Source organism: Fundulus heteroclitus, chromosome 10, assembly GCF_011125445.2.
Source record: "Fundulus heteroclitus isolate FHET01 chromosome 10, MU-UCD_Fhet_4.1, whole genome shotgun sequence".
NCBI lineage: Eukaryota > Metazoa > Chordata > Actinopteri > Cyprinodontiformes > Fundulidae > Fundulus > Fundulus heteroclitus.
This window is the reverse complement of record NC_046370.1, coordinates 34986-47871: the sequence shown is the minus strand read 5'-3', so window position 1 is coordinate 47871 and position 12886 is coordinate 34986.

Below are 12886 nucleotides of genomic sequence, written 5' to 3'. Positions count from 1 at the left end.
AAAACGGATTTAAAAATAAGTATGGATTTAAAAATAAAATGTGCTTAAAATTAGTGTTTTGTCCTTGATATGAGCAGGTAAATAAGATTATTTGCCAATGTAATAGGTATTTTGACCCCTAAAATAAGATAATTAGATATACTGCACTTGAAATAAGATCATGGAGATGAATTGTTCCTATTTTAAGGGCAAAAAAATTTTAAGAGCAAAAATCTTATTCTATTGGCAGATAATTTTATTTACCTGCTCAAATCAAGGAAAAATACACTAATTTTAAGAACATTTTACTTATTTTTAGTTCAGTTTTTGCAGTGTAAGGGGTCGGGGTGGGTAGTAAGGCTGAATCAGCTCATATAAATATGGTGGAGTAAGGTTGTTCAAACATTTAAAACAAATAAAAAAGCTTAAACTTAATTCTGTAGCACACAGGGAGCCAGTGAAGGATAGGATGGGAGTTATACGCTCGCACATATGGGTCTGAGTTAACAGACGAGCAGCAGAGTTCGGGCCAAAGAGGTCCGGCTAATGCTTCTAAACAGCGTTACGGTAATCAAGACGAACCGTGATGAAAGCATGGACTAGTTTCTCCAAGTCAGGTCTTGCTAAGATTATTTTAACCTTCCTTATTTGATCAAGTTGATGAAAACTTTTCTGAACAACGGTGCAGATCTGTTTTCTCAAATTTAAAACAAAAGTCAAACTATAAAAATGTATAGAGATAAAATGTGAGCCCAGATCTACGTTTGGAGAGGGACAGCAGCTCAGTCCAAACAGCATAACTTCTGTCTTGTTTTCATTTAAACTATAGAAGATCAGAGAAAGCCATGCCTTAATGTTCTCAAAGCAGTGTGTGAGCTGCTGGACAGGGTTTTGTGCCAAGGCATAATAGATCTGGCAATCATCAACATAGCAGTGAGATGAAATGCCATATTTCCTAAAAACAGAGCTGAGTGGAGTAGGTAGAGGGCAAATAAAAGAGAGCCGAGAATTGAGCCCTGAGGGACCCCGTATGGAAGAGGAGCTGTGGAAGACATGAAGTTGCCAATTTTCACACACAAACTCCTACTAGTTAGGTAGGACCCCTAATGCCAACACAGTGCAAAATACTGTGATCAACATTATCAAATGCAGGGGACAAATCTAAGAGCGCTAAAACAACAAACTTTCCAGAGTCAGTTGACAAAAGCATGTCATTAAAAACCTTCAGAAGAGCGCTCTCTGTACTGTGAAGGGCTTTAAAGCCAGACTGAAACAACTCAGTGATACCAAATGGTTATAGACAACCTTCTCTAACATTTTAGAAATAAATGAAAGATAAGAGATGGGCCTGAAAATTAGAGCAGAGAGAAAGATTGAGGCCTATTTTTTAAGAAGGGGATGTATAAATGCTTGCTTAAAAAACCCGGTACTGTACCAGAGGCACCAAAGACTACTGATAATCTAAAGTACACTTGGTCCAATAGTAGCTGACACCTCTTCAAACAAGCGAGGTAAGATGGAGTCTGTAGGGGAACCAACTGTGTTATAGAATACATTCATTATTTTATACATTTTGAATAGAAGATGCTAACTGTAGCTAATGTTAAAATAAGGTTTCTGGCAGGCAGATCATTCTTATTCCTCGTGTCCCTAAATGACATCAGGGATGGTTCTTCATAGCAGTCCTGCAGAGAAACATCTTCATTTCTCTTCTGAAATGCTTCTTAAAATCAACAAACTTTATGCTTGAACAACTCGGCTTCTTTGCTGTCGTTGGTGCTTATTAGCTCCAACTCAGTTAATCTGGTACATCTTACCTCGCAAATAACTGATTTGCTCCAAATGTTCACCTTGAGGAGAACTAAAGCCTGAGTTTTCATCAGCATTCGGTGCTAAAATTCAGTATCCTGCAGGCTGCAGGCAAATCGTTCCCTACACACATTCAGGGTCCATTCCACGTTAATCATTAACACAAGTAGCATCCTAAAACAAAAAGAGGGCGGACAAAAAAAAAAAAGCTCCATTAGTCTGATGTTTGTCATCGAGTCAGATAATTCATAACCAAATGAGAAATAAAAAGAGTATAATGGCAATTAGGCTTCCAGAAAACACAAGGAAACAGGAGTTAATATTCAGTGGACGGTGGAGCTAAACACGCACTAACCTCATCTCCAACTCCTTTTGTGCAAAGGATGATGTCATGCTTTCTAAAAACACAGGGGCGTTGAGGGGGCTTCAGTTGGAGGGGGGGGGGGGGGGTTCCTTTGGTCCTTTCAAGTTTACTGGGGGAGCCTTGGGCCACGGCAGGGTAGACAGTACGAGGGCAGGAGGCTCAACCTTGCCACCCCCCTGATTCCTACCCAACCCCAGCAAGCAGTCGCATTAGGCACGCTCCGGCCATGCCATCAAAGGCCCGGCTCACGCACACTTTCCTCCGCACACACAGGAGCTTCCATTCCAGCAGTCGCTTCCAAAGTGCACGTATGGACCCACAGGCACAAGTCCAACGAGCCCGTTCTCGCTCGGCTAAAGCTAACGCGTGCCTAAAAATAATGACGCACAAGCGCACACCCACACAATGAAGAGAAACACTCCCATACCAGCAGATCAAAAGCGCACACACTTCAATCATGCCCACCCCCCGCCGCTGTGTTATTGTTTTGAAAATATGATTGCGGTGACGGATGGGACGGGGTAAGGAGAGGGCTCTGGCAGGGGCGGGTGGCAGGGCCTCTTCATTGTGTCCGATCAGTGTGAGTCTGTGTCCATAGCTATAGAAACTGGGGCCACACTGGGAAGGCATGCTTTCATCTCCTCCACAGGCTCACCGATGGCAATAAGGGGTCAAATAAATCCCCCTGGATGCAGCGTGAGTGTGTGTGTGTGTGGGGGGGGAGGCGGGGGGGGGGGGGGGGATGCGCTCCAGCACAAACACACACTCCAGTTCACCTGAGCCAGCTTGCATTCAAATTAGTGCAGCTCATCTTTTCCTTTAGTAAAAAAAAAAAATTAGTTTTTTTTTGGAGACCTTTAAGAAATACATATTGTGTGAAATATAAATGGTGAAAAGCATTTCCGCTGCTTTTCAAAACAGAGGAGTAATTTTTTAAAGTTCTTTTTAACATTAAAGCACCTTTACAGCCACGCCTCTCTTAAAAAGCGGAAGTGAATACCATATATGGATGATGAGGCGTCATCTTCGGCGTCTATTAGTCATCCTGCTGCTTTGGTCTTGGGTGGACATTGTCTTATGTGTCCAAGTTTGACATTTCAAACCCTTCTCGCTTTTTTTTTTCACACTTTTTTTTTTACCCAATTCTTAAAGGTATACTATGCAACCGGGGTTGATTTTCCAGCGAGGCTCCCCCCAGAGGGCGAAAGTAAAAGTGCACTGTTGTAAAGATGCTCAGCTGTTCTGGTTTCTCCGTCAAGCCAGGCGCGGTTGTTTTGAGCTTAGCAGACAGGCGAACGCAACGAAAAGTTGAAAAAACGGCAGTACAAACAATGACTAACACAGTGAAAGTATGAACATGCACACAGAGAGAGAGAAACCATTCCAATGTTACTTACAATCGCATCAGCAGAAACGCGAGGTCCACGTCTGCCTTGCAGCCTTCTTTTTCTTTTAGCGCTCGTCATTCGGAAAAAGCTTGCCCGATGTTCACCCGTGTACGCCTCCTCTCTCTGTCCAGAGCCTTTTTCCTCTTTCTTGCCTGCTCCGACATGGGCTTTCGCTGTTTTCTCGCTGGTTCCGCCATGATAACTGCAGAAATATCGTCACTGCGCTAACAACAAGCATGCCTTTCACTGGGGGCGTGTAGCAGTTCCCACCGTAAAGCACACTGCAAAAATGGATCTAAAAATAAGTAAAAAGTTGTTGAAGTTAGTGTATTTATCCTTAATTTGAGCAGGTAAATAAGATTATCTGCCAATGGAATGAGTATTTTGACCCCTAAAATAAGATAATTAGACATCCTGCATTTGAAATAAGATGATGGAGATGAATTGTTCCTATTTTAAGTGCAACAATCTTATTCCATTGGCAAATAGTCTTATTTACCTGCTCAAATCAAGGACAAATACACTAATTTTAAGAAAATTTTTACTTATTTCTAATTCTGTTTTTGCAGTGCAAGACCGACTCTCGCGGTCTTGCACGAGACTACTGAGCCTGTGAGTGCGGGCCGAGTGCTCCTGAAATTGCAAGTACGGTATTTCCCCCACAGACCACCAGGGCGGCCGAGAAAACCTTTGTTCGACATAAAATGAGTCATTTAATCGTCCAAAACTGTATGGAACACATTAATTAACTGAAAAATGTTGCATAGTATGCCTTTAATGGAAATGAATACAAGCGTCTTGAGTGAGAAGCCAGAGCACGTCTGAACAGGAAACGGTCTTAAAACGATGATATATAAGTGGAACATGTTTAACACAGCCTCTAAATGATTTTACTTGAAAGGTCACCCTGTTATCCTCGGGTACTGTCCCGTTTAGCTAACCGACGCACCAGAACATGCAACAGCGTTCACACCGTAAAGCAAGATTGATCTTTGGGATTTGCATTGGATTGAGAAATCCCAGAGGAACTGATGTCAGCCTCTTCGGCACAGATACTGTATACACAAGCAATGACAAGCAAAGCTGTGCAGACGTGCTTTGAGGACACAACTTAAAAAAAGCTGCTAGCGAAATACGAACACGTGCGAAGCGCGATGTTGGGGGACACGTGGACAGGTGTGTGTCCCCAGGCTACTGGGATCAGGACAGGTGGACCCACACGGCAGAAAGGCATTACCAGTTTTTAAATTCTAGTGATGGTAAAACATTTGAGTTCAGATCAGTAATATCAGCACGGATTCAGCGGTGAGGAGTTAACCAATGTGAGAGTCACCAGGCAGCAGAGGGGAGGAGAGGCTGCAGAGCCACCACATGCCACAGACACACTGACGATACTTCGCCCGGGCTCCGTGCCGGAGACCTGGCTGTAATTACACCACTGACACAAACACACATTCATGCACGCACACACGCTGCTGCAGGACTGACAGGCCGCGGTTCCTAACGCCATGAAATCTGCTCCACTCTCCTTCAACTGCTCGACTGTTTTATTTTATTTATTTATTGGTAAATGATGGCAATCATTATGAGACATCCACTACACTCTCAAAATTATAAAATTGAAATCTTCATTCCCTAGAGAACCATGTGAATTGTTTACTGAGAGAGAATCACCAGCTCAGTAGCAATGCCTCTGAATGGTAGCTGCAGTGGCTCTGCTGAGGAGTTTCTAAACTAACCGTGTGATGGATATCTTAGACAAACCCAAAGCGGTAATGGAAGTAGTGAGACCATCATAACATTTTGACCAGTCAAACTGCTGGTTACAGTGGAGACTGAAGACACTGATTCTGCAGTTGTGTTTTGCCACAATTTAAGCGTTTGCTGTATGTTGAAGATTGTTTTACTGCAGGGAGGCCCAGTCTGAGGTCTTTTTTACACTGCAAAAAGAGAACTAAAAGTAAGTCAAATCTTCTTGAAATTAAAGTATTTGCACTTGATTTGAGCAGGTAAATAAGATGATCTGCCAATGGAATAAGGTCTTTGCACTTAAAATAGGAACAACTCATCTCCATCATCTTATTTTAAGTGAATATATCTAATTATCTTATTTTAGGAGTAAAAATACTTATTCCACTGGCAAATAATCTTGTTTAATTGCTCAAATCAAGGACAGAAACACTCATTTCAAGAAGATTTGACTTACTTTTAGTTGCCTTTTTGCAGTGTAGGAACAGTTTTGTATTTTATTACATCCATTTTAGGTTAATTTATGACAAGCTTGCCCGTCCCTGCTGGAGAAAAGCATCCTCGCACCGACGAGCTGTTGGGATACTACTGCGACGCTCCTCAGAAACACTCCATGTCTAACTTGGGGATTTTTTTTTTTTTTTTTTTTTTTTTTAAAGTTGATGTCTATTAGTTTTGAACGTTGTGAAAAAGTTAAAGCTTTGTCTCATCTGAGCGGAGCGTCTCCCACCACATGTTTGATGCTTCCCTGCAAGAATCGTGGCCAACTTCAAATCTGGCCTTTTCCCTCCCCTCCCTGATGGTTTTCTGCTTGCCACTCTTCCAAAAAGGCCAAATTTATGAAGTGCACAACTAATAGTTGTCCTGTCAACAGGTTCTCCCAACCCAGGCTGGGGATCTCTGCAGCTCATCTCCAGTTACCATGAAGCCTTTTGGCTTCTCTGAGTTATGCGGTCCTTGCCCAGCCTGTCGGTTTAGTTGGTCAGTCTTTTCTGGGTAGGTCAGCAGTTGGTCCATCCTCTCTCTCTGCTCAGACGATGGACTGATCAGAGCTCTGTGAGACGCTCCAAGCTTGGGATATTGTTTTAGGACCTAACCCATCTTTACACCCAACCAGAACTTTCTCTCTAACCTGACTGCTGTGATCCTTGGTCTCCAAAGTGATGCTTGTTCTCTAATGTTCTGTAACAAACCTGAATAGCTGCATGCATACTGGGAAAAATAGACGGAAGCTTGTGCTATTTGTGGCTAAATCTGGACAGATTTTAAAGGGTTTGAATACTTTCTGAAATTTCAAAAATCCTGTTAAACAACCCTATAACCTCAATTGAAAAAAAAAAAACAATGTTTTGCAGCAATAACTGATCAAAATAAAATCTCTAACAGGGGACCTTAAAGTCGGTTTGCTGCAAAAAAAGCATATCTGACTCCAAAACATATGTCTTGGGCTCAGGTTTCATTATTTTAAAAATAAAATGTATCCAAAGTAAAGTACCTGATATGTAAGACATTTTTTGCCTATGTTTTAAGCATCAATAACAAAACAAAAAGTTATTCTTGGAGGTATTGTGTGGAATGTTAAGAGAAACCTCAGAACAACTCGAGGAAAGCAGTGCATCTGAAAAACTTTCCAGAGGATCACGTATCAATAACAACATTCAGAGCTCTCCCGTAAACACGGTTTCAAACATTTTGTGGGCAGAATGGATGCTTGTTGTCTGACCCCTGAAATAGCCAAAGCTAAAGGTTACGAGCACAAACCGTCATTGTGATCCGACATCAGCACAGATCTCTGGTATCAATAGCTCCTTGTTGTTCCACTTGGCCACGCAGTTTGCAGTCACTCTCTCCCTCTCCCCCATGGTCCCTGCAATTTGTGAAAGTTATTGGAGTGTAAATGCATTTAACAGCCCCTGTCTGCTGCTGCTCGTGTGCGCAGCGCTTACTGGATGGTAGTCACAGTATCTTGGCCAGTAGCTTTTTGCCTGTGTCAGAAAACAGTGCCAAAGTGTTTCCTTCTGGTCCAATAAAGTCATTTACCCCATCCGAAAGCAAAAATGTCAACATACATAAATATAAAAACCTGCATGTCGGGTGAATTTTTCCACTCTAAATTGCCCCGAGCATGTGTGTGCATAGCTGTTAGTGCTGTGTGGCACTTTGTTGCTCGTTGGAGGGGTAGCAACTTGTCAAGGGTGTTCACTTTCTCTCACCCATTGACAGCTGAAGATCGGTGAAAGACCCCAATGACCCTGTGAGTTTTGAGAAGGTATGAAGAATTATGGATGTCCAGACTTGAACCAGGGAAGGGGGTCGTATTGTTCTGTGATTCTGTAACTTACGAATAAACAAGATGGGTGGTATTCTCTGGCTGTGCACTAAATCTGTTTAAATCCTGCTTGACAGACCAGGAGACATTGTATCATTTGGAAGATACACATTCAAATGAACAAAGATCACATGTGGCGTTCCTCAGAGCTCCATTCTGGGGCCACTTTTAATCAACGTCTAGGACCTCAATGTAATACAGATTATGCAGGATTGCATTTATTAACGAATATATATATATGTTGATGACACACAACTTTTATTTCAGTTTTATTACATGATCACTGTCCATTAAAGCAACTGAATAAGTGTGTCCATAGTATGAATGAGCAAAAATGTTTGAATATCCTGTGGTTGAATTCAGAAAAGACAGAAATTGTTGCTTTCATTTTCAAAAATGTCAAATTGAGGTGAACTTGGCTCAGCGAGACAAAAGTTTCTGGAGCATGGAGGAAACCTAGACGTGGTTATGGATTCAGGTTTAACTTCAAACTACCGCTCAGAGTCAGCCAACCACTATAATCAGGATTTTGCCAGATTAATGGGTTTCTTGTCCTATTTTCCCAAAGTTGCAGCTCATCCAAGATGCTGCGGAAAGAGTCTTGATCTACACCAGGAAAATGGATCATATCGCATCAGTTTTTATATCATTGCGCTGGCTGTGAAAAATAGATTATACAATTATGTTAGTGATCTTTAAAGCACTAAATGCTTTTGGGACACAAAGGTCATCATAGACCTGTTCACTCGGTGTTGCCAGAGTCAGAATTGAACAGATCAAGGCAGCATTTAGTTTCTATGCTCTTCAGCTGTAGAACAAACTTCCTGAGAAAACCTGAAATGTTCAGCAGCTGCTGGATCCTTTAACTCATGACTGAAAACTTTCTTTTATCACAGCATATTTATCAGTACATTTTTTATCATATATTAGGAATGAATTAGTTGTTGATGCACAAGGAAACCAGCAAACAGTTTGCTGAAGACGAGCAGACTCCCAGCATGGATTACTAGAACCGTGTCCTGTGGTCTGATGAGATCAAGATCTCGTTGTGGTTTGAGCATTAGTGGCCGCAACCAGACGAGGAGCACAAAGACAAGTTTGTCTTCCTACAGGTGTGGTGGTGGGGTTGTCATGGTTGGGGACTGCAGGAGCACTTCTGGCTGTGGGGAGCTACAGTTCAATGAGGGAACCATGAATGCCAACATGCACAGGGTCGTACAGAACCAGAGTATGTTCCCCTCTTTGGGAACTGGGATGCAGGGCAGTATTCTAAAATGACAACGAACCCCAAACACACCTCCAACATGACCAATGTGTTGCTGAAGAAACTGAGGGTGCTAGAAGGGCCAAGCATGTCTCCACACCCAAACCCTATTGGGTCTACCGAAATGGAAAGCCTCTAACATTCACCAGCTTCGTGACGTCGTCATGGAGGAGAGGAAGAAGACTCTAGTGGCAACCTGTGAAGATCCAGTGACTCCATGCCCAAGTGAGTAAAAGCAGTGCTGGAAAATAATGGTGTCCGCACAAAATTTTTAGTTTGGACATCTTCAGTTAGGGCTGCCTTCACTTTTGTCACCAACGGTTTGGTGTACACTTAGCAGTGCATTGATAAGATAAACTAAAGACATCCCCTACCTTAACCCTGCACCCCCCCCCCTCCCCTTTCAGCCCAAAGCCCATCTCCTTGGGGTTACACAGAAAGGCAGACGCTCCTGTTTGCACATGGCTCCAGGGGCTTGTCGCTCCCGATTAGCAAACCAGCATGAGTCAACATCTGGAACATCCCTTGGACAAACTATCTCCCTAAACCCACACTCCGGCTGTTGTCAAACCGCGTCCCCCTCCGTCCAGTTCCCAGGAGGGCTGTCCACCCCCTCGGCGGCAGTGTGCGCTCACACAGGAGCGAGACATTTCCCAAAGACTTCCCAGTCTTTCTGGCATCTCGACAGGCCATCACCCCTCTTACCCCTTCTTCGTGTTCCACAAACACGCCAAAGGGGCCTGAGGGCACCAGGGCCCGGTTCTGCCATTTGTCGACATGCAGGACCCGTACAGGGTCGTGACACTGATTCTGTTCATTACGTCCATGCAACTTGTAGTGGTTATTCGTGGTTTATAAAGCTGTTGGGTCTGAATAGTAATCCGAATTCTGTCACCGACTTTGCCTAACTTTGTTTTTCCTGCGCAGTGCCAGTCTGCGAGAGTATCTTAGCTATAGACTCAACAGAACACACAAGCCGAGGAGCGTTTCTAGCAAGGGAACATCTGTTGTGGTCAGCGGCTGCGGGCAAACTGTTTCATTTCGACAAGATGGCCTGTGGCAACACAACGGCTAAGTGGTTGGGAGAATGAACATAATGCCAGTCACTTGTGGTCTGGGTTTACCTAAGTTGGACAAAGCATCTGAAAGACATGTGGTCACATTTTACATCAAATTACTTTTTAGTTGGCGATAAAAAAGATCGTCCTGACACAGTTGTGTTGTAAAATTGGTTCTTTCAAGTGGAACCGAGGAGTTTGATGTAACCAAATTGTTTTCGTCTGAAGTCTTTATTCCATTTAGGATACTTTTCCATCCCTGCTCCGAGCGTAAAGCAGGAGGGTGAGTGATGTGGCATGCCAGCAATGAGTTCACTGATGAGAAAGCAGATTAGGATGACAGATTAGATCTTTAGGAGATGTGAATAGCGAAAACACATGACTTAACCGTCCAAAGAAACCGTGATATAACGTGTCCCACTGTCACAGCTCCCATGTCTCTGGCAGGGAGTTCCTTCAAACACTGACACGCGTCTAAAATCTGAAGACATTTGTGTTTAATATCCGGACATTTGGATACGAAATAGAGTTTTTTATGTTTCCCCCTCTATCTTTCTCTCTCGGAGGATGTGCCACTAAGAAGAAGGCAACAGTGACCCTATTGTGAGTGGTGGGAATTAGGCACCAGGCCAATGATGTCATACTACCAGAGGAATTACCCCTCCTGGCATTTGGAATGCACTTTTTTTTTTTTACTTTTCTTCCGGAAAGTGGTGATCAATTTAATTCCAGCCTCATTCCTCCCAGATCTGAGAAGTGGGCAAAGAAGAAAGCAGGAAGGGAGACCAGGAGGAGGAGGAGGAGGAGGATATCTGGAAAACAGAAAAGGCATTGGGGCTCTCGCTTCCAGTCCGCTCTTCCAAGGGGATTTGAAACAAATAAAAGAGGGAGGAGAGGAAAAGAAAAGAAAACCATGGGATGCTTTGAGCAGTCGACATTCTCTTTTATTGTTTTAACTTTTTAAGATGCAAATGATTAAATCGGTCTGGAATTCTGTGAAGTTGCAGAGGTCTGCTAATTTAGAAGTTGGCAGGTTTCATTAGATGAGGACTGGGTCCTCAGATAAAAACGGCTCCCTAACACTAATAAAAACCAACTTTAAGAACTACTAAACTAAAAGTGCACATGCTTCAGTAAATTGACTGCCAAGCTTTTGTATTTCTGTAAAAATCATCCATAATATTGTGTTTCTGTCTGGTTTCACGCCGCTTGTCTTTGTTATTTTCAGTCAGACATCTACGACAGCAGTGATGCTTCCAGGGGGAGGTGTTACATGAATTGCTGTGAAAGTTTTCCGGTGCTTCTCTGATTCAGTTTCATAGACATTAGCGGTTTTAATGACTTGTTGATGAACAGAGAGACCGGACTGTCCACAGTCACCTCAACCATGGATAGAGTTCAGGTTAATGCTTCTCTTAAATCTTGGTCAGACTTAGTGTACAGCTTCCTGTTTATCTTTAAGTTTTGTTCTGTGCTCTGGTTTCTGCGCTCTGTAGGACATCATAGTCTTAAACATGGTTCTGTTCCTGTCCCTGGTTTATTTGTATTATTTTTTTTGTTGTCTTCTTGCATCATCAGCTGGATTGATTCCTGGCATTTACTTCATTTTAGCCTCCTGCTTAGATTCCAGAAAGCAGTTGGATGTGTGTTTGGGATCACTGCCGTGTTGGATCACCCAAGTCTCCACCATCTAACTGTTTAACTGAGGTGAAGTTAAAGAACTTGGTGGAAGTCCTCCCTTTTCATTATTCCATCCGTTGTGTACAATGCGCTTGTACCTCTGGCAGTGAAACATCCCCACAGCATCATGCCGCCACCACCATACCTCACACCTGGAGCGGTCTTCTTCATTTTGAAAGCTTAAAATTATTCTTTTTTGTCTTGTCTGTATATTAAAACCTTTATCCAGAAGGCTTTTGTGGGGAGTTCAAAGTTTGAGCTGAGCATCACAGTGGGAACTGTGGACCTCTTACCGACTGTCATATCAAGTAGAGGCTGTCTGTGATATTGTCGCCATTAATCACAGCTTTTGATCAGGCATCGCGTATTATTCTGTTTTTTTTTTTTTTATCATGGGAGTAATGCGGTGAAAGCAGCAGAGGATGCAGGACCATACGCAGACTGACTTTTGACAGCATGCCAGAGCAGTCTTTTGATAGCAAGGACAACCTCCACACAGAGTCCTGGTTTCTTTTCTTCTCTAAGCGGCAAGAGGCAGAAATGTCGCTTTGATACTGCTTACTGGGTATACGTAAAAATAACTTTATGATGAATTTCAGAAGTGAGGAAAAAAAAAACAAGGAGGGGGGGGGCTTCAAAAGTTGTGCTAACGGAAGACAGATTTTTGACATGCTTCCCAAACCATCTGCTTTGGGTTAAGCCTCAGAGACGGAGTCAACAATAGAGAAGAGAGGAAGACTGGAGACGATGGCAAGCCAGCCGGGAATAAAATAAATGCAATATTGGTGGAAAACCGTTTATTTGGCTCGTGAGCACTTCTGTTTTAAATTGTTTCAGCATTTCATGTAAGGCAAGTTATGTCTGTCCTGCCAATAAGTGTCTTTATTTTTTTTTTACATGTGTCCAAACACATGTTTTTGACCTGGCTTCCATGCTGCGTTTCACAAAGCAGATAAACAGAGTGTCTAATCTCAGAAATTGGACTTTGTAGTTTTTGTTTTTTACTATTTTGTCTTTTCTCCAGTAAAAAAAAAAAACATGGTAATGTGTTGATGATTTGAGCAACACGATTTCATCTTTTAGTTCAGTTTCCTGAATAGTACAGAGTGTCCAACGTGTCACATTTTGTCACGTTATAAGTACAAGCTATGGTACAGTGTACTTCAGTTTTGTGTAACAGGCCAACACAAAGTTATGAAGTGGAAGGAACATAACACAATTTATTTACACATATGTTACAATTCGTTCCTTGTTTTAATACAAGGC